Source organism: Anser anser (assembly GCF_964211835.1).
Source record: "Anser anser genome assembly, chromosome: 7".
NCBI classification, from domain to species: Eukaryota; Metazoa; Chordata; class Aves; order Anseriformes; family Anatidae; genus Anser; species Anser anser.
The window spans coordinates 15,661,652-15,687,157 of record NC_139727.1 but is presented as its reverse complement, the minus strand read 5'-3'; the positions used below and the strand labels follow the sequence as shown (position 1 = coordinate 15,687,157).

Sequence of the window (25,506 nt, the reverse complement as noted above, 5' to 3'; positions counted from 1 at the left end):
TTTAGTTTCTAGCTTGTTAATGAAATCAACAGGAACTTTTCAAGTAATGCTAAGCTGCAACAAAATGCAGTGTGTTTTGACTGATGGGGATATTTGTGAACTGAATTTATAGTTTGGAAATAAAGGGTTATTTCCTGCTATAAAATAAAATCATTATGTTGAACAAAACCTTTATGGTTTAAGTAAAAGAAAATGACTCAAACTTTAACCTTAGCACAGTGTGGGACTGAAAACATAGTGTTCTGTAAATCTATTGCTGGGTAGCTTTGCCAAGTTGGCACTAGCAGTTTGGAGTAGCAGTAAATCGAGATGCATTTTCTCCCACCCATGTCCTAATACTTTGGTTACCTACATATTTCAAGATATCTGAGACTACAGATATTGTAGTAATTATTTTAAATACTGTCACACACTATGCTGATGACTGTTATTTAATTGTGACCTGTTACTCAAATACCTATTAATGCTTCTCACACCAAAATCGGTTTTTGACTATGGTCAAGGAGGTGAAGAGACACCACTGAGTATTTCTGCCTTTGTTCTTCTGTCAAAATCAATTGCAGCTATTTCTAAATCTGTACAGAAGAACCAAACAAGAGCTTTTCCTTGTCACTGATGCTTCTGGCTTGGGCTACTTGGGACCTTGCAGACATTGTGCTTCTCTCACAGGAGCAGTGTGGAGATAAAACGAGTACTCACATATAAGTTAAAAGCAACTTCTAAATAATCTTTTGCAGAAGATTGTGTACTGGCTATTTAAAGTTACTTGGTGTCTGAAAATAGATGACTGCAGTCTTGGTACAGCAGGCAAACTGCCACATACTCAAGTCAATCATTCCCAATTAAAGAATTAACAATTAAGTAGAAAATACATCTCTGTTCTATGTATAAGTACTCACATAGTATATTGTATCAACAAAGTCAAATGTAATGATTGTTTCAGGTATAGTAACTTGAAGCTTTTGGAACAGCACACAAAATGTAATAAATAATTCAGAGAAGTTATCTTCAGGTGTGTTTGAAACGTGTAAATAAGTGTTTTCTTTACTTTTAGGTAGAACTGAATGTATTCAGTAACTTCTGTAATTAAAATTCATTTATAGTTCCTTTCCAAAATGGTCACTGTCTCTTACCTCACACATTAAGCAGTTCTGCTTCTCCACAGAAAGTTTCCTCAGGCAGTAGCCAGAAAATTATATATATATATATATTTTTTTTTCACAGTGAGATTTTTTTTTGCAGCCCTCTAGGGCCATGATGAACTAGTAATAATGGAACAAATTTTAGAGCCACTGCTTGTGTGTGACCTTGAGACATGCAGGTCTGTGCTTCCCTGCAGCAATGCTGGCTTTCTAGTCTGTGTTTAAAGCAGAGATACTTCAGCCAACCCAGTAACTGCATTAGGTGTTTGCCTAACCTTCCCTGTTTTAAGAAACTGGCAGAGGATTTACTTCAGTTCCACTGCATTCTAAGAGTACAATGATCATGCCTCTCATTGAAACCTTAATTCTCTTCTTTAGGCAGTGATCTTGGTTGAGCAGAAAGCTTTGGCTAGGTTTTCTGTATGCAGAATAAACAGAAGAGCTTAGGTAATACTCTTGCTTTCTTTTTCCATAAGCACTTGAAAGCAGTATTTTATTTGGGAAAGTAGCTTGGACAGAATCAGAAGAACGTTACTCTTTAGTAATATTTGATATAAATACTTTTCTAAACCACCATAAATTCTACTCATTGTTTTTTCAATGTTTCCACAGGGATGGGTCTTAAACTAATAATCTTTGGTACAAAGAAGTGATTGCTGAGGGGAATTACAATCTTTTGTGTGTGTTTTCATGTTGTGTTTTTGATAAACGAAAGAAAAGGTGAAAGAAACACTATAACCATTTTGTAACAGTAATAAGAATATCAAATGCAATGTACTGCAGGCAGGCAGAGTTCCTGGCCTTCTGACTGCATAGCCAAACCTCTGTACGTCCAAGATCCGTAAGATGCATATCATAAAACCTTGGCAGCTGAAGTGAGGGAGAGCTGACTGAGCAGGGGCTCCTGCAGTCGCTCCCAGGATACAGATGAACTCAGATGATGAGGTAATGGTGACTTCCTTGAAGAACCAGGGTTTTTAGTTATCTGATATCCTCCCTTGCTCCCTCCATATCCTCCATTCCTGCTCCCCTAGCTGGAGATTACTCATATGATTAACAACAAGGAAGGGACATTTAAACTGCTTTTAAGTAATAGGCAGTTCAAGGGGCACAGACACACCATTTATGTGTAGAGAGACATGTCTGTATTTAAAATAAATGTGATAACTGGTGTCAGACAGAAATGCGATCCTAGCTATAGGAACACAAATTCTCTTTAGCATTAACACTGTTTTGTTTGTTTGTGGGAAGTGCTGCCTTACCAGGAAATGCTTGACAACAACTTTGAAAAAGAAATTGGAAACATCCTTTGTAATGAAAATACTTCAGACCTTCAGAGGAGTTCACTCAGGAACAGCAGTAGTTCCTAAACCCATTTAGAAAACCAAACTTATTTGAATATAACAGTATAGAGTAAGTGGAGGAGAGAGGAGAGATCTGTAATGAAAAATTATAACTGCTCTCTCATTCGTTTTAGGAAATGCTTTTAAAGCATATGGTAGTCATATATATGATAGTCATAATGAATAATGAAGGGAATGGCATGCAGCTTACCCTGGCAGGAGTTCAGGAATCAATGAAGAGATGCCAAATTATAAATCTACATTATAACCTTCTCCAAAAAGCACAAATGGAAAAGATGTTGGAGTTATGTAAAGATTAGGAACTTCAACCTCCTTTGAAAAACCTCTTTACTGTGAAATGACTGCAACATTAAGTGCCTGAAAAATACAAAAATAATGTGCAGCTATATAACGACTGGTGTCATGTAGTGTCAGCTGGTATCAGAGAGGGGTCTGTCTATTGGGCTTTGTATCAAACTGGATTTAGTAGGAAGTTGCCAGCATTCCTGTTAGTACTGGCCCAAATCCTCATGCACAGCATGTCGGAAGCTTGTGAAAAGAAAAGCTGGAACATAACCCATTCTTTCCAAAACATTCTCAAAAATAAATGAGGCCTATTCAGTCAATATATGATCTTTGGTACGTATAAATCTTTCAGGGCTGTAGATGAAATCCAGTGAGGAAAATCTTAAGAGCTGAATTGCCCAGTGCCTGGTTCTACAGGAATAGAACTCTACTTGCTACTGCGCACCATGGAATATGGCCATCTTCCATTTTGTTTGGACAAATTATTTTGTCTTCCATAGTATTTAATTTTTTAATGATGAAATTTTATCAAAATGAAACTGCTTTAGTGTTACTAAAGCAAAAGAGAATGCCATAGATTTCAGTTCATCCTAGAGTGTCAGGGAAAACTTGAGATTTAACAGATTATGTAGCTCCCTGGTACGTGATAGGTATTTGTTTCCCTTCTAGCTCATGACCTATTTAAAAATGAGCGGTGTGATGTGTTCTACATATCCCTTTGAGTACAACCTCAGTAAATATATATCTATATATTTTATATTTTTTACAACTTCAACATTTACTGCAATAATTTGCATGATTGATCATGGCAACTAGTAGGGATGTAAGGTTACAGGCTTTTTGAACAAAAAGCTAGTGAGACAACTTTATACTAGAATGCTCCCATGACAAATTGAAAATAGAAAAAATAGAAAATAGGATGAGCAGTGATACTGTAACTGTTAGCTTGTTTGACCTGGATGATCAGAAAAAACAAGAAAAAGGATGTTGGAAGAAAATAGCATGCTTCACTTTTTTTTTGCTCTAACTGTATTTTATGTTTGCATTTGTAATTTTTTAATGTATATCAGTATCACAGAATCACAGAATCGTCTAGGTTGGAAGAGACCTCCAAGATCACCTAGTCCAACCTCAGCCCTAACACTAACAAGTCCCCCACTAAACCATATCACTAAGCTCTACATCTAAACGTCTTTTAAAGACCTCCAGGGATGGCGACTCAACCACCTCCATGGGCAGTCCATTCCAATGCCTAACGACCCTTTCAGTAAAGAAGTTCTTCCTAACATCCAACCTAAACCTCCCCTGACATAACTTTAGCCCATTCCCCCTCGTCCTATCACCAGGCACGTGGGAGAACAGACCAACCCCCACCTCTCTACAGCCTCCTTTAAGGTACCTATAGAGAGCGATGAGGTCTCCCCTGAGTCTCCTCTTCTCCAGGCTAAACAACCCCAGCTCCCTCAGCCGCTCCTCGTAAGACTTGTTCTCCAGACCCCTCACCAGCTTCGTTGCCCTTCTCTGGACTCGCTCGAGCACCTCCATGTCCTTCTTGTAGCGAGGGGCCCAAAACTGAACACAGTACTCGAGGTGCGGCCTCACCAGAGCCGAGTACAGTGGGACAATCACCTCCCTAGACCTGCTGGCCACACTGCTTCTTATGCAAGCCAGGATGCTGTTGGCCTTCTTGGCCACCTGAGCACACTGCTGGCTCATATTCAGCTGCCTATCAACCAGTACTCCCAGGTCCTTCTCTGCCAGGCAGCTTTCCAACCACTCATCTCCCAGCCTGTAGCGCTGCTTGGGGTTGTTACGCCCCAGATGCAGGACCCGGCACTTGGCCTTGTTGAACTTCATGCAGTTGACCTCAGCCCATCGGTCCAGCCTATCCAGATCCTCCTGCAGAGCCTTCCTTCCCTCGAGCAGATAAATATAAAATATATAGCAGATAAATATAAAATATATAGCAGATAAATATAAATATATAGATAAATATATATCTTTATGGATCACACTTTTGCAGTTTCAAAAGTAGTTTCAATATCATAGATAATTTTAGGTATCTAATGGAAACATGGATTTAAATCCTCCTGAATAATCACACAGGTGTTGCCTTGGCTTTATAAAGTAACCTGAACACTTGTTAATGTATTGGTGTATACATTTTTAGCTTTCTTCATAAGTTGGTGTGACTTCAAACAATGGTGCACACTGATTAAAAAAACCCACATACATATATTTCCTTTTTGTATACATAATTTATTCAGAAAAAAGTGATGTCACTGTGTGTTTTCTAGAGTTTGTTTCATATTAAATACATTCCGGTGTCTGAATTTTAAAGATGTAATTATTTCCTCCAACTGGACGAGAGCCCTAGCTGTTTACACAGCTGCTCATCCAGGCATCCTCCCTCTTTGTTTTGTCTTTTGGGTGGCATAGTGGTCTTAGTGTTATGTGGCCAGAGACTGCTGAACCCTCTGCTTCCTGCTGCTTTGCAGTCCCTTTGTGTTGAGACGCAGCATGCAGGCTGGGGAATGGACTTCCTCTGTCCAGGAGAACAAGAAGAGATGTGAAAAACTTTTCTTCTTCCTGTAGAAGTCTAAAGATGGAAACAAGGAGGTTTTTTCTCCCCTTTACATCCAATCCCTTCTTCAATCCTTGGTGCCATAGCTGGGAACATAGTCCTTCAGGAAGAATGCGTTTATACAGTGTTTATTACCTGTCACTCACTGGATTTCATAAATACTTGGTTGTCTATATATTCAGTAATACATATTTTTAATCCTAATGATTTACAAGTGTTTTTAAAAAACGCTTAGCTTTACACTTTTCAAAGCACATGCACTGATTAGTATACTGATTAAATAGACATTTTTGGTATCTTACTGAAAGTGCATTTTTTATCATATTCAACCAGTTTCTAAACAGTCTGACATTCAGTGAATTAATCAGTAGATACATTTTCCATTACTTTCAGAATAATTTCCAAAGAAATGTCACAGTTTTTTTCCATGTATTTTCCAGTTCTTCATTGTTTTTAGCACTTGTGAAGGAAAGTAACATTTCACTTCTCTGCTACTTACTATTATTTGTAGCCTGAGCCAATGATGGCTCAACTGTATTACCAAAGCATAGGGGCTTCTGTGGGATTTCGAAGTGTGTGGTGTCATGATTGTTAAGGACTGAACTGAAGCTGCTCAGCTGAATTTTTTTTTTTCTCTTCCTTAGCCAGGAGTACAGACCTCTGAGATGAGGTGCTCTCCAAGGCAGGCCCTTTCACTCACTGCAGATTACAGACTGACTGATATCCAAGGGCTCGTCAGTTTCAGTAAAGCATTTCCAGATCCTAAACCCTGTTTTATGGCATTCTTTATAAGAGTAATTGTGAGAGATGTCACAATGACAAAATGTAAAACTGTCATGAGTATGATGTAAACATGCTGTGAAAGGAGATGCTTCAGGGTGATTACTGGTTTGGCATAGTCAAAAAAGACCCAGGGTGGTATTAAACTAGTAATAACAGACATTTGTAAACATTTGTCACATGCTCACACAGAAGACAATAACAAGACTTTGAAAACTGCCTTGCCCTTAGAACAGATTGGTGCAATGCCTATAATTTGCCTGCATCGCTCACAAGAAGAAAACAGCAAGTAAACAAAAGGCTCTTAGATGGAGAAATTAAAGAGGAGGGGAAGAAGGTGATGGCAGAGGCACATCATTTTAATCAGTGGGGGAAAAAAAAATCCCCCCTGATGGGATGCCTGTTGAATCATACACCACTTTTAACACTTCTTAAATAATTCCCTGCTTATTTCTAATCGGCTCTCTGCTATTCTTCAGTTGGTGTAGCAGTAATTACACTGCTCTTGAGACACAAAGGTCCTCTATATCAGTTGGTTGCAGAGCTGTGGTGTGCCAGGATGTGCAGCTGATTCACAGAACTGTTGTAAGCAATGTTTTCAAAGAGCTTTTTGGGTTAGAAGTTTGAGATGTGTTCAAGCATCTGAGAAGCTTTTAGGCCTGATAGTATTTTTGGAGCTGTTCTATAGTTAGGGAACTTGCTCAGATAATGTGAAAGAGAAGAACACGTGTGTGCAGTAAAAAATTATTTTTAATTTCTTCTTGCTCAGATTTGTGTATTTGATGTGCAGCTCACTCACTAGACCATTCATATAATTTCTGTGTGCTTTGCAGCAAGTAGTTTAGGGGCAGAGCAAGCTGTTGCATTGAGCAAAAATTTCATGCATGGGTCTGTTCAGCCACAAAGGCCAGTACAGCAGAAGCACAGACACTGTGTACTTTTGGCTTGTTCTCACAACGTGCCTGACACCTTCATGTAAGTCTGTACAAGATGGTTATTTTGATTATGACCAGAACAACCGCTGTCCAGTTTACTGACCCATAGTGAAAAATGATTTCTGCCTTTGTAACTCTCTTCTGTTCATCAGATGTGTTTCCTTCTGTATTGGAAGTGAAATCTCTTTGCTTAGTCTGGTAGAGTTGTGATATTTCTGTGATCTGTTTGAAAATACGTGTTCATAGAATCAGAAAAATAGGTCTGAAAGGAACACAGGAAGTCATCCAGTATCTGTGCACCCCAAACCAGATTTAAATGTAGGTGATCAACAGATTTTTTTGTTTAAAGTCTCTATCGCTACCTGTGCTACAACTTCTCTGTACTATCTGTTCTAGTATTTAACTCTTCTTGCTGTTAAAATGTTTCCTCTTTTATCTAATTGAGAGTTTTCCTTGCTGTCATTTATTTATTTTTTCTTATCTAGTGTTCACAGTGGTCATGGGGAACAGATAATTAATTTCCTTTTTATATATTTTTTAAACATCCATAATTCCTATTAATGTTTTCGCAGCCTCAGTCTCGTCAGTCCTCCAACACTTCAGCTTGGGATTTATCAATGTTAAAGATGATGAAAGGTTACTAGAAGTTCTTACAGTCTGCAATCCATTCATTTACTTTGCTTTGATGTTCCCTGTTTGGAGAGGGAGTGGAGGGAGATTTAAAACAGTGTGGTGTGTTTTTAGGACTGCAATATGGCCAGCAGTTTACTTTTTCCAGTTTGAATACAGACACTTACTGAAATATTTGCTCTGATTTTTTTTTTAGGTCTGTTTTTGTAGTTATCAAGATTTTCAGTTTTAATCTTGCCCTTTGTCATCTTTACATTCTTTTTCAGCCTTCTCACTTTTTTCATGACCTTGGTTGGGAATATTGAGTTGTTCCAGACATAGAAAAAAAATCTGAAGAACCTTACTTGGTATACATTTCCATTTCATTCTCTTGTTATCTATTCCAGGACACTTTCACTGCCAATGTTTTTGTGTGGTCCTTACACCAGTTTCATTAAGAGCATATTTTCTGAATCTGCTTTGAAGAACATAATTTGTGATGGGATTAAAAACTCTGCCAAAGAAATGGTATATGTTATTTGAGCCAACCCAAATTAGCTGTAATTTACTTTCCACTTTTCTTTTGTGTTTACATTTTGTTTCAGAACATGTCAGAATGGTTAACTGTTATTTCCTTACTCTTCCTTGGGTGCTTTGTTTGTTTGTTACGTTTTGTTTTTTTAAGGACTTTTTCTTCCCTTAAATCTTTATTTTCCTCATCACTGCTCCAACAAGGTCTGTTTAACCACTTATGGCTTTCAGGTTTGTTGATGACATGAAGTTAAGCAGGGTTAGCAGATGTGAAAACTGCCAGGTTTTGCATGCTCTTTTCCAATATTAATCTGAACTCTTCCTATTTATTTTTCTGGTTTTAACTCATTCCAACTTCTCTTTCAAGTGAAGTCTAAAGAAAAAAAAAAGGCAATGAACATTGTCTTTCACAGTGTAATCTGTCTCTAGAGTTTTTCCTGTAGTGCTCCAGCACTACCTTCACCTTCCTACTCCTAATTTACATTTCCAGAATCTCTTCTTGCTGTGTTTCTGGCTAATTCTATCTCATGGTATGTCTTCAAAGTATCATCTTTCTGCCTTTATGTGTTTGTGCTATTGTTTTAAATTTGACTGTAGTAATCTGACCTAGTTTCTATGTCAGATGGTCTGCATTCATCCTTCGCAGGGAACTATAGAAATAGTTGAGGATTAGCCCATTTTGTCTTTTTGCTTTCCATTCCCCATATCGTGTTGTAGTTGTACTGAAATGCAGAAGCCCTGAATTTCAGAAGCCCTGATTTTTCATGGGATTGGTCTGTGGAAATAAAATGTCTCCACAGATAGAGTACACACAGCTCTTTGCCTGGTTGGTAACAGGTGACATGCAGCCACTAGTGAATTATTTGGTTAAGAACTCCATGTCCTTGTTAGCAACTGTGGAAGAACACCACAGAGAAAACAGACAGGATTTGGGTGCTTTTTTTGTAGGTTGGATGTTAAGAGATACAGGTCTGGAGTCTGTATTTTGTTGTTGTTGTTTTTTGTGTAATCCCCATCATTGTACGTCGACAGTGGGCTAGAAGAATTGTACATCTTTGTATAACCAAGTGTTTGTTTCTCCTGGAGGTAGTAACTTCTTTATTTGAAATTGGTAGCCTTATTTCTAATTGCACTTTTCCTCTGTAGGCTTGCATGTCTATTCATTCAGACATGTTTTTGTTTGGCAGTAAAGCTGCAGCAATATATGAGATATTTTTCTGTCTTGGACAAGTACTTTCTGTGATTAATCTGAGTAAATGGTGAACTGTTCAGAAATTTTCTGAATTAAAACAAAGTAAATCAGTTATTGGGTTCTGTTTTTTCAACATGTTCCCTACTGAAGTACCTCTGTGTGTGATAACATTTTTCTTTAAAGATTGAAATATTGAGAGTAGCATATTGCAACATGACTGTGCATCAGGCTTCCTAATGAAATAGTAGGATAATGTAATTTAGTTGCTGTCCATTTGATTTTTAGTGTGACAGTAAACTGCAAAAGTGTAATATCCTTTAAAGCAAATCCACATGATTTAGAGAATTGTAGATGATATATAATTGGAGAAGTTCTGTGCAGTTGTTATTTTAATCACAATTATCCTCCCTCAACTAAAGATTTTACTACGGAACTGCAAGCTAAGGGTTTTAAACAGGGTTTGCAGCATTTAAGAGTGCAGTATCGAGTCCTACCGCTATTTGTTTATGCTAATATAGAGAACCATAATGCTGGCGAAAAAAGGTATCTGCATCAGTAAAAAGCTGAGATTGTCTGTAGTAATGTGGAAAATGGAAAATATGGGAATCTTATGTTGAATATTTCTGGATTTTAATATTCTAGACAAGCTGCCTTGATCTCTTGGCAGTGTTAATTACACCATATTGTGAGCATATGGCTCTTGGTTTTCTTATAACTATCCTCATGAATTGTCTGTTGATGAAGTGCTGAATGCCTTCTACTCCTATTGATAGCAGAAAGAAAAGGTCAGTTTTTCTTTATTGACAGGTTGATAGATGATAAACTCATCACCTGTAGTTCTCCTCATGGGCAGTCCTGCTTTGTAGTTTATACAAACTGTCAATCTGAAGCCTTAGATTCCTTTGAAAATTTAAATCTTTAATCTTTTCTAAAATAAAACAGCTTTATAAATTCTGAGAAATGTGTTTTATATAAGTGACAAAACAGTATATCTTTTAGGTTTCATTACTGACTAGAGAGACTTTGATTAGTCTTTGATTTTTGACATATAATATTTGATAAGCTCTTTGGTCCAAGGCTTTGATAGCAGCATACGGAGCCTTGATTTGAAGACCAGAGGTTCAAATCTGAAAACTTTCTGATGATTAGAGATGATGTGACAGCTGTTCACTTTCTTGCTGGAAATCATCTCTGTGCATTAGTCTAGCAATGCCCACATCACAGTTCTTACAAAATATGCAGAAAATGGGTCTCTAGTGCCATGGACGTTGGTGATGTCAGTTACGTTCTCAGTTAGATTTATGTAGTCCTTTGCTGAATCCGAACCTGAATAAGAGGATGACTTTAGTGGAGAGTAGGCACTAAGTCTCTCATGAATCAGGTCTCTTCGTTATCATGAAAACAAAACAAAAAAACAGGATGAGTTTTATTGATGGCTTTGGGACAGATTTTTCTAGTGTTAGTGGATAGATCATCTGTTGGAAAATTCTGTGCATCTCCATGGAGAGAAACTGCAGCATGAATTATTATTACTCAACGTAACAAAGTTTTGATCAGTTCTTTGAAAGTAACTTACTCCTCATTTGAAGGCCAGGCTGTGGCTGGTACTGTTTCCAGCTCAATGATTAAAAGCTTAGTCATTCTCTTCAGTTCCTCCTGGACTACTGCCCTGGGTGGGAACTGAGCTGGAGTTTGACATGGTACAGTGGGCCAGGATATTGGTCTGTGTATTGACAAAAAGCCTGTTTAAAGAGCAAGATGTTAGTAACGTTCATTTGATGGTTTTATCCTTTTGAAGCAGCAAACTGGTACAGTTTTGAAGTGATTTTTCTTTCCACATGAAAATTACCTAAGACTTGTTTTACAGATTTAGCTTACGAAGGCTTTTTTTTTCCTTTTTTTTCCTCTTTTTTTTTTTTTTTCCTTTTTTTTCTCACCTGTTATATCAGGAAAGAACAGACCTCTTTTCATTGGGAAATGAAAGCTTAGGGGCTTAGGGAAATGTAGACTTAGGTAATCATTCTTTCTGTCTGTGTTTCTGGGTGCCCAGAGGGTTCTGTGTGGTTCCTTCACTCCAGACTCCTCTACAAATCAAAGGAGGAATGTGTTCAGTTGTTGGGGGTCTCTCTGGTTCTCCAGCTCTCTCTGTGTTGACCTCATCCACGTCTCTCTTGGAACAAGCTGGAGCTCACTGAATTTCTATTTGACACGTGATTTTTTGTCAGATAAGGGTCAACAGAAGGGAGTGTGTTAGACAGAACGTAAGGCTGCTTAGAGCTGTGTTCTCTGCACCTTTGTCAAGACTTTGCAAAGTATACTAATTAGTCCCTGCAGCTTTCACTTAAGCACTGAGAAGTAATGTTAACAAGGTTTTGCATGCTGGTACTCTTCAGGTACAAGCTCTGGGGGAAGGAGGAGGAGATCTGCCCTCTCTGTTGAAGGAGTAAGCAGCTTCATTGCTTCAGAAGCAATGATCGTGATCTTTTTATTTCCAGAGGGGGAATAACCCACCAGAAAGTTTCCTTGCAATACAGCAGCTATTGAATGCAACATGTAAATTCTATAGAAAGAATTTAGTTATGATAGAAAAACAATGTTGTTATAGTTCTTTTCCTGACTTTCTGAGGAGACTGTAATTATCAAAATTGCTTTCCAGTGGCAATCGTTAACCTGTGGCTGGATTTTTGGCAGCTCCTTATTCTCACTGTGGCATTAGCAGGCTAAATCATTGGCTTTCACAGATGAAGTTCACTGGCTTTCACAAACAACCGGAATTTTCAGGGCTAGCTGTTCAATAGAGTGTTCAAAAAAATTTCAAATGTTTTGCATTTGGGATATTTTGCTGTGGTGAAGTGATCTATGAGACTGGTTTTAAATCTAGAAATTGTCCATTCTGTGACTCCATAACAAGGACAAATTGTTTTGGTTAGAGTTGGAAGATTACCCTCTAAAGAGGGGGGAAAAATAGGTTTTAACAGGCATTCCACAGGTGCTGTGTGGGTGTTGTGAGTTGAGTTACTATACAGAATACAGGTGTAGGCATTTGTTAATCTTTTATATTCTTTCCCTATATTTTTTTTAAGCATATGAGGAGCACTTTAACTGAAGAATATTTTCCATCCTGCAATTCCCGTAATACGGTTTGCAGTTTGATGACAATTCTGTAAAGAAAATGTGGGATGAAGAACACTGGAAGGGTTTTAGAGACTTGGGCCCTTTATAAACAGGCATCTTTGGTTTCAGTGGCTGATTACTTTAAAAAATATATATAAGCACATATATATATATGCCTTCTTAGACTGAGATGCTAAGGTAGGAATATATATTTTTTTGATACTAGGTTAGCTTGAAAAATGCTTGAAGTGAAGGATTATTTTCTTTTGGAAGAGCATGGTTGGCAAGACGGGGTGGGACTCCATATGCAGAATCTTCTTTGCTCTGTATTGCGAGCTGCGGCCCATGTGTGCAGTAAGCTGGCCTCACAACAGTATGTGGGCTTGCGGTAGTCCATATGGCTCTTGTTCTTGTTTGGGCTCTCTATTTTATTCTCTGCTAGATGAATCCTGTGCCAGGTGCTGTTCTTTCAGACTATGTAATTTTTAAAATGAGTGGGATTTCTTTTTTGCTCTTACTGAGATGCTGAGAATGTCGCATACATTTACCACGCTTTGCTAAGATTGCTACAGGTTCTTGTAATTAAGAACATTTCCTGCCTCCCCCCATTCCTTTCCTTTCTCCTCCTAAATGGAGTGTGTCTAAGAGGAGAACAAAAAGCAGAAGTTGTGGTTAGGGCGATGCATCCCTATGCTTACATGTTTGCTGTCATCTGTCAGTGTAGTTTCTCTTATTTATTCCTGCATTTGCCTTGTGGCAGGAGCAAACTACCCTCATGCTATGTTTATGCAGTGCCTGTGTGCTGAGGCTGCTGCTATGCAATCCTACAGCAAACTGTGCCTCTTCTCTTAGAGAGAATATTGCAGAATGTGGCTGGCATATTTAAGATCTATTGGGAAGTGGAGGTAGAAGGTAGGAAACTTACTTTTGAAATACACAAATAACACAATTGCATCTCACATTTGGGCTGAAAGATGTTTATTTCAGAAAAGTAGGAGCTTTCTGCCTGAGCAAAAACAACTTCTTCAATGTTGTGTAAAAATTGACTGTTATAATACAGTGTAAAAGATTTGTTCCCTTTCAGAAGGCAATTATGCTTATTAGCGTTGAAGGTGAGGTCTCTGAAGGATTACACTTTTTAAAAATTCTGTTCACTTTTCAGAAATTATATTCTAATAATAAACTAAAAGGTGAATTGATTGGATAGGCTTTGAGTGTGATTTATCATTTTAACACTGTGGTATTGTCCTACAAAATTTTTTTAATGCTGCATTAATACATGACAAGAATAATCCAGAAGAAAGGAAACAGAGAGAGGTTATTTTCATTTTAAATAAACTCTCCCAGACAAAAGAACTCTACTACAATTTTTATATAAATGTTATTCACAGTCCTTAAAATTATAAGACAAGATATTGATTGTAGTGTGGCTTCAGATGCATAGAGGGAATGTAATTGTTGTGTCTTAGTCAACAGGTGAGGAAGTCACACTGCTCAGCCAGAAGTCACACTGCTCAGCCAGAAGTATAAATGAAAAGTGCTCTGGATACGTGTCTTAGAACTTGTGAGTGTGCTGCAAATGATAGTCTGATACTGTAACAATACGAAAGCAATGAAATTTTACTTCATTGGGCAATACTAACTAGTCAATGACACAAATGCCTAAGTCAACTTTTTAAAAAACAGGTAACCCAGAAATATAAAAGACTTAGCTGTTGTTGATGCTGAGTGGATTTTATTTACAGTTTTTGGAAAGACTTATGTTGCAGTTTCCCCTTAGCTTGAGGGGATTTTGGATCAAATCTGTGTTTAGTTAAATTGTATTTATTGATGGGAAATTAGACGCTCATTAGTAGCATGGTGTTCATCTCAGGGTAGTGACTGCTAGCGAGAAGTATGCAGGGGCACTAAGTAGTAATGCTAAATTTTTAGAACTTGTGGAGCACATGAAACTGAGTTTCTGTATGAAAAACAGAAACATTCTGTAGGAATGTATGTTTCTGTATGAAAAGTCTTGAAATGCTACACCTTAGAGATGGTTTGTTTGATAAATTATTTGGTCATGAGAATTACAGTGCTGCATTGAGTGATTTACCTGGCCTCACTTCAGCAGCCTGTCCCTATGAAATGAAACGTAAAATACAAGGATTTTTCTGCGCTAGTAGCTTCAGTGATGGTTGCCAGCCCTCCCTTTCCATCTACCCCATGCTCTTCGGTTCCTTGACACACAGTGAAAAAAGGAGTCTGTTCCAGATGAAACCAGGGGACAGAAACTGATGTTCCTCTCCATGTTCCATGACACATGGGATGGGGAAGGGGGTGGAATTCCCCATCCCTCCTTTATCAGGAGGGACTGCTGGGTTTGCCTGTTACACCATGTGCCCTGAGAAGATCTCAAGGCCTCCCAAGACCAGTATTACTGGGGCCTGATGGTCACGTGTCTGTCTGCCATTCCTTCTTGCTGTAGCCTTTAACTTTTTCCCTACTTCTCCCTCACCTTTAGCATTCCTGCTTTTTAACTGCTGATTTTTCTTCCATGTTTTCTTCCTCCTTATCCATTTATCTACTCTTCCGTTGATTTTTTGTCCTGATTTGTGGTTCCTCTAACAATTTTCACAGCCTGTGTCCCTATCACAATCTCTTTTAAGAACATGGGGGGAGTATGTAGGGACTGGAAATCCTATATGTGTTGACTGGTCGTAGTGGGCAAACTTAGACGTGTGGCATGTAGCCATGTAAAGTGTTTTTTTTTTCCTTTTTTTTTTTTTTTCTTGTGGAGTCTTTTCTTGTTAGAGGCCAGGAGAATGTTGGCCTCTGTGCTTAAGTCTTGCTCATGGCTGTAGGTGTGAGCAGCCAAGGGGCTGTGTCTGCTGGAAGCTGATAGAGCAAACCTAAACCTGGCCAGTGAAGGTACCCCCACCCCACCCAGACAGCTGATGTGATCATTACTAGCCCGAGGTACTCATTTGTCAAAATTATGAGCATCTGAGAGCAGGTTTTTTAGAATGAAAATGTCACACAAGCCAGTGCAAAGTATGCAGATTTACTTTCCCATTTTATATCTCACCTGCAAGTTGTGCTTTAATTTTTCTTCATTAAGTTTTCTCCAAACTTAACATTTGAAGTTACACACAAAAGGGGTGGGTTGGAAGAAGAAATCTACAGAAATAGTTTCTCCTCCCAGTCTGTCAGATTTGTGGAATATGGGGTAGTTAGCATTTTATTGTGGCATATGTCCTGATAAGGAGATTTCTACATCAAAGATGTAGGAGAAAGCAGCTCTTCTACAGACAATGGAAGGAACCAAGCTAGAGCAGAAAGACCTCCAACCCTAATACTGGTAGTGGTACAGACCCTTGGGTGAGGGGTTGGGAATGTAGAGGGCAAGGGCATAATTGCCTAGGGATCTTTTTTTTTGTTCAGGTGCCCTCCTTGGGGGCACCCAATTTGAGCTGATGCTGTAACTCTGCAGAAGCTGCTTTTTGGTTATTAATGTTGCAGAAGCTAGAGTTGTACCACGTTATGGTGATAGACTTGCATAATTTCCATACCATTACGGTGATGGGAAGTACTCAGGATTTTCTTACTACATAATGCTCTGAATAGGAAGAATTCAGGTGTTCCATAAAGCTACAGAATATTCATTTTCAGCCATCAAATAATGAAAGTTAATATCATACGTTAGGAAAAGGGGACCTCTAGAGATCAAGTCCAGTACCCTGCTCAAAGCAGAGCAAACTTCCAAGTTCGGTCAGGTTGCTCAGGTGCTGTCTGGTCGACCTTGGAATATATAAGGATGAAAATGTCATGGTCTCTCTGGGCCAAAGTATACTCGTCTTTCTAAAATCTTCTAAACTATCAGCACAGAATCATGTCATATGTTTTATTTTGCTCCATTGTTCTTGCCAAGCAGGGAAAGATTGATTTTATTTTTAACCACTTTCCCTTAAATAAAAAAATCTTTTTCCATAGATTTTTATCATGAGCACTTAAAGATGAAGATTGTATTTGTTTATCTTACTGTTTATAAGGTTTCAGGATATAAATAATACTAATGAGGTTGCTTTTGGTTCAACTGGGGAAAGAATTGCATATTTAGAAGCACTTAAGTCTGAGTATCATAAATGTTTCTCAGCCAAGAAGGCTGTCTTAAACTCCCTAAATCATCTGTATTCCTTACACCCTTGTAGTTTCTAACTACAAGTGTTAGTGATGAGAACATTTACTTTGACACTGGCTTTTCCTCAATGGAAAAATTGACCTTATTATCATTGGTGCAAAACCACTGGAGTTAGAGAAATGAGTGTATTCTGTTAAGGCCTATTATGCTAAGGGGTTGGCAATTAAGATAATAATTTGCTCCAAAGCAAGAAATTGATACTTAAAAGAATAACTACTTAAACAAAACCCTTGAAATCAAAAACTTCTTATGCCATTTAATTAGATGAACCTTCGAATGTTACATTTTTTTGGGTGTTCTTCCACACTATTGATAGCATTATAAATAAATAAATAAAAAGGAAAACCAAACCTAGTCACTTTTAGCCATTTAAGGAAAATAGGGAAGTCGGTGTTTGAACAGGTAAAGAACATTTTGGCAAAACTGCTGCTGCTGTGTTAAGCCGGAAGTTCTTCACCATTTCCCTTCTTCCAGGGAAAGACCATTATTCCCTCATGAGATAGGGAGATGATGATAACATGGCAATGCAGGTTTGTTTCTGATGCTCACTGTGATTTTATGCTTTAGGAAGAACAGCAGAACTCTGATATATATGAAAGTACAGTCAGTAAAGATAAAAATTTCAGTGTTCTGCAGTGTCTGTAGGGTCCTCATCCTCAGGTTTTTCTTGTATCGATGAGACTTGCATTATATTTTGGATGTTTTTTCTACTGAACACAATTCTCTTAGAGGATATTGCCTCTGGTGTACCCCTTGTTTTAAGGTGAAGAATTATGTTGAACCCGCTGAATCATAACAGCTAGTGCCATATGAGAGGATACAAACAGGCTTGCTGCTTTGTTTTGTAGTATTTTGTCTCTGAGATAAAGCTGAATTCTGACCAGTTTGAAGGCCCTTCATGTGACTGAACTTCTGATAAGACATTCAGTTAAAATATTGAAATTATTTATTTGAACTTCTGTGATTTTTTTTTTTTCAATAAAAACCTGCTCAACTCAGTTGTTTTTTTAAGGGACTTAAACATCTTATTTCTCATATATTTAGAGTTCAAGGAAACTGCATTTACTGGCTTTATCATATAAGAAATGCACCAGAGGGTTCATTGTCACTTGCTTTGAGCCCAGGAAGACACAATCTCCTTCTGATTCATTCCAACTGTGAAAGTTGGAGCTAGCATATGAAGTAAACTGGGGGTTTAAACTTCTGTTAATAGACAGTAGTCTCTTAAGGTAACAGACACAGTGACAATGCAGTTCAATACTGAACTCATTCTAGAAGTAACTATTTGTAATGCCTTCAACAAAGTAATTATTATGGTTTCATAGATTTTGAAATTACTTTTGTTAGTAAAGATGTTTTTACAGAATGTTCTTTTATAAATATAACTGTGAAAGTGTCTTTTCTCTGAAAAATAACAATATTTTGAAAGTTGTCCCCATTTTCTGAATCAAAACCACGAGCTCAAAAGTTGCACTTCCTTGGTTGTGAAAAATTCAGATATTTTTCATGCTTTAAGATCCGTTGCTTGGTGTTCACAAATAAGCAATCAGTAAATGGCTGAACGGACATGTGACTTTGGGATGCAAAGCTTTGTATTTCTCCAATAAAAATTCGTGAAATTCTGCAATTTTTAGACATTGGTTGCAGAGTATATACCATATTTATAGCTATTGTGGTACGGTGTGTATTTTTGTAGGGTATTGGGTTGTACTCGGGAGCTCGTCACAGTACTCTGAATGTGATGCAAAATTCTCTCAAGCGTAAGGAAGAACAGGAGTGTGTGATGTGGCTGTCCGCCATGTTGGTGGGGAAACATCTTGAGAACAAATCCAGCTGTTCAAACCTGTGTTTCAATATTTGCTTTCTGTGGATTTATGTAATATAAATCACCTGTTGTACAGTATAAATCATTGGATCAGAGTACTATACTTTTCTGATACTACCGAAGCATATTCAATGCAAAACATAATATGCTCATTGTTAGCTCTTTTACACATTTCTAGCATTTATTTTGTAAAACTGTGCTGGGTTTTGTGCTTTTTGAATTTCCTTCAACGTTATTAAGAATTAAATAACCTTCTGCACTGAAGTGCCATCAGGGAAGATGAATAGAAGTTCTAATCTAAAAGGAGTCTGTAAAGGATAACTTCTAATTTTTATAGGAATGCTAAAACAAAGAAATCGAGTTTTATATTTGCTGCTTTTCTTGACAAATACTGATGCTGTAAATTATACAGCTGTTCTTCCTCTGTATGGATTTTTGCAATAGTCACAGCGATTTATAGGTGCAGAGTGCAGCTGCTGGAAGTCATTTGTTCTCATTTATGCATTAAATCTATCATACACAAACGCATTAACATTCGGTACAGAGCTCAAGGGCATAAGCTTTTTCTTTCCTGCTCTGAGTTGCTGTCCTGTAAGTGTTTGCAAGGTGTGCAGAAAACAATATTAAAAAAAATTAAACTGATATGCAAGAAAAAAGGGAAGCAGTGCTGTACATGATAAATACTTGAAACCAGCTAATTTTGCAGTTTAAACTGAACAGCTAAAAATAAATGTACTGTTAAAACATTTCTGAAATTGGTAATGCTAATAAGCTTGTTTTGATGGATTAGCACTTCAGTTCCAATTGCTGGAGTGCCACTCTTTATGCATGTCAGTTGGACGTATGTCCACATTACAGCAACTTAACGTTCTCTGCAGTGTTTGAATTGTGTGCATCCTAAAATAGTGTGTGAGGATGCATCATTGAGTTATTTGATTCAGCTTGCTTTAGTTCTGGACTTTTTGATCATAAAAAAAAGGAAATAGCTTATTTTAAGTTGTTAGCAAGTATTTATAAGAAATATTTTTTAAAAAAATGTTAAACTGCAACTGGAGTTTGACAGGTGAGTAGTGGCAAGCACCATAAATATTTGTTGAGTATGTAATTTGAGAAAATTGCAGTTGAAACAGGCTGCCTGATATGAGTTGTGTATCTGCTTATCTATGATTGTTTCACATCTCTCACGCTGAGACATTAAATCTAGGAAAACTTCAGTGTGCTCAGTTCAGGACCAGGAGAAACTTACACCTAGGGGAACTTGAGCTGATTTGTTGGAGACAGGCCCTGAACTCATGTGATAGATGGAATATGCTTAGACATGGTGTTTAGTTTCACTGAGGTGTGTGTAAGTGATCTTTAAGTCTTAATTTCCTTCCCCTCTCAGTTTTAAGGCAATAATGTGGATTCTCATGAGGTGGACACTAACCTCATAGAAACAATAAGCTAAGTTTGTCATGGATTTGGTGGAATGGATGGGCCTTCTGGAGGTCAAAGAAATGACTCCTCTTTAAGTCATCTATATTTCTTCTGTATTTCTTCTCTCCCTCTCCTTCATGCCTTCTTTACCCATCTCCTCCTCCTGAAGATGGGATAAGACCTTCTGGAGGTTCCTAACTTCAGATCTGGTGTTTAACCTGGGCCCCTCTCCCTGACAAATGCTTCCTGCTCTAGTTCTAGACATGCTCATTTATGACAAATGTGCCCATAACTGTACGAGGAGAAAACCTTTATGAGCTAATACATTAAGTGGTATATGTGTGCAGAAAAAGGATTGCTGGACTTAAAAATTCTGTTCCATTAATACTTAGAGGGAAAAATTGCTTTGCTACCTTTCAAACTCAGCTACTCCATCTGGGAGATGGATAGTTACCAGAGCAGGGTATTAGAAGCGTGGGGACCAAATTCTGAAATAATGGATAGAGAAGTGACAGCAAGGTGTTGCTCTGTCATCTGTAAGGAGACAAGAACTTGATGAAACACGAGTGTTGTGCAGCAGTTGCAATCTGATGCAAAGAAGTCATCAAAAGAAACAACATTACCCTAACTGAACAGCAAATTCCAGAAAAAAAAAAAAACAACAAACAACAACAAACAAAAAAGCAACAACAACCTGGGATTTAAACAGATGTGATCTGCTTTTGATTCTTTGTGCATGATAGCTGTGCTTTTCTGTGGTATTATATATTAGCTTGAGTATTATTAACATTAAATAGCTGTAGGTACAGAGAAAATTGCAAGACTTCACTTCAGGTGGAACCTGAGTCCAGTAAATCATGGTTTTATAAAGGCAGCACAGAATCTTTGTAGAGGCAAAGTGTGCTACTTATGGTTTAGTCCTTAGAACAATGACTTCCAGTCAGCTTAAATAACAAGAGTGATTCAGTCAATGAGAACGCACAGAGCTGTGTTTAAATATCTTCCTGTGATTCATTGCTGTTCTGAATTTATGGGCGTGCCTCCTCCGGGGTGTTTGACTTGCTGTGGATGTGTTACACATCAGAAGTGAGGCTCTTCATAGGCAAGTTTACCAATACCATGATGCTGCAACTTTATACAATGCTGTGTGAAATAAAACACAGTGTTTTAAAAACAATAACACATTGAATGTTTTAGACAAAAGCTGAAGGGAAAAAAAAAAGCTTATTTTTATGCATCTTAGTATGCAATTTGGCAGTGGCATAACCCTATTTGTATGATTGCTGTGCTCATGTAGAAGGCCTTGTTGATCTGCAGCTTTCTTGAAAGTTGGATCATGTTAAGGTACAGCAAGTTTTTACCAAGTGTTTGGTTACCAAATCTAAAACTGACCATGTGCTTTACAAACACTGCATTGTATAAATGCAGGCTTAGAGACTCTGAAAGAAACTTAGGTGTGTCTGCTTGGCTTTTTGACGAGTTGTAAAGGCTGGGAATGGGATGACTTGTCTTGCGAGGAGAGGATGAGCGGTCCAGGCTTGTTCAGTCTGGAGAAAATCTGGGGGGAACCTGACAGCAGCCCCTGGTACCTACAAGAAGCTCATTGAGAAGACTGAGGTAAGACCAGAGCCCTCCTGAGGTCCCTTTCAGCCTGCATTACCCCATGTTACCATGAAAGCTAATATTGCACTGGCTTTCTAGACTCAGGGGTGGTTCTTCCACATCTTCTATGATGCTCCCTTCACAGAGGGAAGCCCATCATTGGGACCCTTTATGTATGTATATGTACATATATGCATGCATGTATCTATGGTTATAGTCTAGATTCATCTTTGCAATCACTTTGTCCTATGCTCTGTTCTCTCTGTATTTTTTATTAACCTAATTGGGAAAGAACCTGGGCTTTATTCTCAGCAAACGCAGGAGCTTCCCACTCTTGCTGTAGAGATGTTGGTGTCTTTTAGGCAAGGCCCACACAGTCTCGCCTGACTGCACAACAAGACATCATTCTCATGACAGAACTCTATCAAATTCTTAACTCTATGGCACTCATTTTGTGGGCAGTGCTCAAATCTGAGAGGAAAGCTTTCTTACATGTCAACTCTTATTTTTTGCATGATCCTGTAAAACCCGTAACTGTACCTCACTGCCACTTGCATCTTTACAGTGCAATTCTTGAACCACTTGTTTGTGAGTTCATATGAGAATTTGGGGTTGATAATGAGTTTGGTGTCTAGTTGACCCCTAAACCTATCTTTGAAGGGCACACAGACAATTACAGTCTAATGCACATATTTTTGTTCAGTAATTTTGTAAGCAATAAAATGTACCTATTTGTTTTGTCTGAGTTCTTCACATTTCTGCACTGTTCCTTGAGTGAGCTGTGTTACAAGTAGGTAGTAATATATGCTAAGCTGTTTGGTGCGGCTTTTACTGCTTGCCTGGGTGCTTTTTATCACTACATGCACATTCTGATGGTCAGAAAACATATGCTGTAGTCTCTTTATATTGTCATAATATCACCCTTTTAATTTATATTTGTATCTTAAATGTCTTACTTTTTTCCCTATTTCTTCACGCAAAATGGAAAGATGAGGAACTGTTTTAAGACAGGAGTCAGTATTGGCTTTTTTATTTTTTGTTTATTTAATGTAACTATTTTGCTTGATTCGCTTGTCTTTTACTTCCCTCAATTTATTTTCTGTGTCCCAGTGATCACAGGTATTCCATCTCCTGAGCTACAACCAAGTTATTTGCATTTTCTAGAGTTTTTTCTTAATGTAATCTCTAACAGTTGAACACATCCCTGCCACCAGTGTAACAATGTTGAGCATGGAATCTGGCAAAGGACTAGTCGAGGGAGAAGTCAAGAGGCAGAGGCTAAAATCCATTAATTGAGGCAGGTGTGGGGAGCTAGGGTCTATTTGCTACATTTTTCATAAATCTCACAGTAAAATCATACATTTCTTTTCTTCCCCGTCCAAGGAATCCTAGCGGCAAGGGGAAGTACTCAGAGGCATCTGTACAGGGTGCTGGGGGGGGTGCCCAGTTTCCTTTGGAGCTGAAGTAGAAGTTAGATGGCTGCGTGGAGGCAGGGTCTGCCAGGATAAGGTCCCCTCTCCTTGATGAAGTCCCTGGAAGGTGAAGGGAGAGAAACAGAGAGAAATCCTATGAACAGTTTGCCCAAAATGCATCTTCCATTGCCTGGCACCCTTCCTGTTCCCAGAGCTCCCAGAAACACTTCTGTAAGTGCTGATCCCCTCCCAGCTAGAATTCCCTGAAATCTTTCTTCTCCTTCTTTCCTGCATTCTTCCCTGTCTATGAGTCTAAGAGACAGAAACTAAAACAGAGTAAAATAATTTTAATCTACTGAGAATGCATATCACGGTGTTTACAGCATTTCTTACTGTTTGTATAGAATTGAATGTGATAACAAGACTCATAAAACCCCGAAGAATACCTGCAAAACTTGTGTGAAGTTTTGGGTGCCAGAGGGGAGCATGACAACTTATTTTGTGTTACAGCTACTTTTTTTTCCTGCTCTTTGGGTTTGTCGTGAAGACTTGTGGTGCTTTGTTTATTATTGAAAATGGATGTTGTGTTGGTGTCCTGCTGTTACTGGCTTTGTGCTACAGGCTTGGCAGTTTTGGATTCTGTAGGAACCACTCATTCCTGGTTACACAGTACTTTTTATGGATGGAAAAAGTCCCTTGGAAGGATTTTCAAGTTTGATCATTTGCGTATGATGCTGCAGCACAGTAAGAATTGCTTAAGAAAAGAAGCCAGCTAGATTGAAGTGTTGTATTGACTTACCACTGTATCTCCGGGTCTGTAGCTTCCTTGCAGTACAGCAGAGAAGGGAGCATTCTGTCTTCTTGTCATTTAATTGCAGGAAAGGTAGATTTGCCAATTAGAGTAAGAGTCTGTGTTGCATGATAACCACTGGTTTTTGCTGAGAGTGCACTGGAGAAGTTGCAGATGCTTTACCAGAGCTGGAGGTGCAGTTGAATATTTGGGTTTGAGCATCCTGGACAAAAAAGTCATTACTACACAGTGGTGATTCATTTCTGTATTGGTTTATTGATTTTTTTTTTTTAACATATTAAATATTAGTCCTCCTAAGAACATAGCTCAGTTTTCTAATTCAGGTGATCAGCTGGTGGAACAATTGTCTGCTTCTCTTCAGGGCTCCACTGTTTTTATTTTATTTGCTGTATCCCTGAGATTTCCAACTAAGCCTGAGGAAGTTAGATCCCATCCTATGTCCAATGCATTTCTTACAGTAAAAGAGAATTAAAAAAATAATAGGACTGGTTCCTTTAATATTGGATGCTCTTCATCCATAAATGTAGAAACTTTACATAGCGAGTCGTGGGTATTATGATGCTTCTGTAAATAATGCATGTAGAGCTTCATGCAATGCAAAGGAAAACAATTAGGAAGACTTCAGCTTGCTTCAGAGCAGACTGTGAGCAGGTTCGTGCACATTTTGTTGTTCATTCCTCATTGTGCCTCTTCTCATCATTTGAAGCTGATGCCACAGGCTTTTCTTGTTCTGATGTGCTGTTTTCCCTTTTTTATTTTTTCCCTTGAATTTAATTCTCTCCTTCACCCAAGCCATTTTGCAAATATCTACTAGTATTCTTCAAAGGGACAAGATGCAGAAAGAAAATGAGGAAATTGTCTAGAGTAAAGCAGGCAGAGACAGGCGGCTGCTTACAATCCTAATGTTGACTGTCTTTTTGCCCTGAAGTCCGTAACTTTCAGCTGTCCAAATAACAGCTCCTCAGCTTGATTCCTAGAAACAGTTGAATCTCACTTCCAATTTCAAGGTTCACTTTGTTCTTTATTGTCTTGGATGGCAGAAGGCTGCAGGGTTTCAAGATCTGGGTGGAAGAGGAAGGAACAAGATGGAAGTGGCAGGATCCCTGAATGCTCACAGTGTGCACAAAGCAGTGAGAGAGGAGAAATAGGCAGTGGCACTTTACAGAGGTGGCTTTTCACAGACACTTTTTTGATTTCCCTACTGTCTATGCTTCCCATTTCCCTGGATTTCAGAATTCTTATCTCTGCCTGCTGTTCCTTTGTATAGAGTGCTTGAGACATACGCTGGCAGGGTGGGGAAGCAAATACAAGAAATATATTTAGATGCAACAGTCAAAAACTCTATTCTTAACCCTATCTACACCTCTCCTTGTCTATTGCTTATTAAGACAGACGTGTCTGGGAGAAGCAGCAGCTAAATACCAAACCTGTCTTCTCAAAGGAAGATTATGCCTAAGAAGCAGCAAAATGTCAACCTTTCATGGTACTAGTTATAAAATTAAATAAATAAAAATGTGGTGTTGTTTAACATAAGCTTTGTTCATCCGTTGTGAGATAAAGATGATTCGATTGTAAGTACTGTTGTAGACATAGTCCATTTTCCCAATCTTTTATAAATTTAATTCGGTGTGTCCTTAAACAGATTACAGATAGATAAAACATTGTTTATACATTACTTGTCAATTTTGAAGTTTTGAAATGCTTTTGGAAATAAATGGCATGTT

General features: G+C 38.2%; 1 protein-coding gene across 32 annotated transcripts in view; it reads left to right on the top strand.

The window, feature by feature from the left end:
• CTNNA3 (catenin alpha 3) overlaps positions 1-25,506 on the top strand; it is a 495,101-nt gene that overhangs the window by 79,406 nt on the left and 390,189 nt on the right. The window lies entirely within an intron of this gene.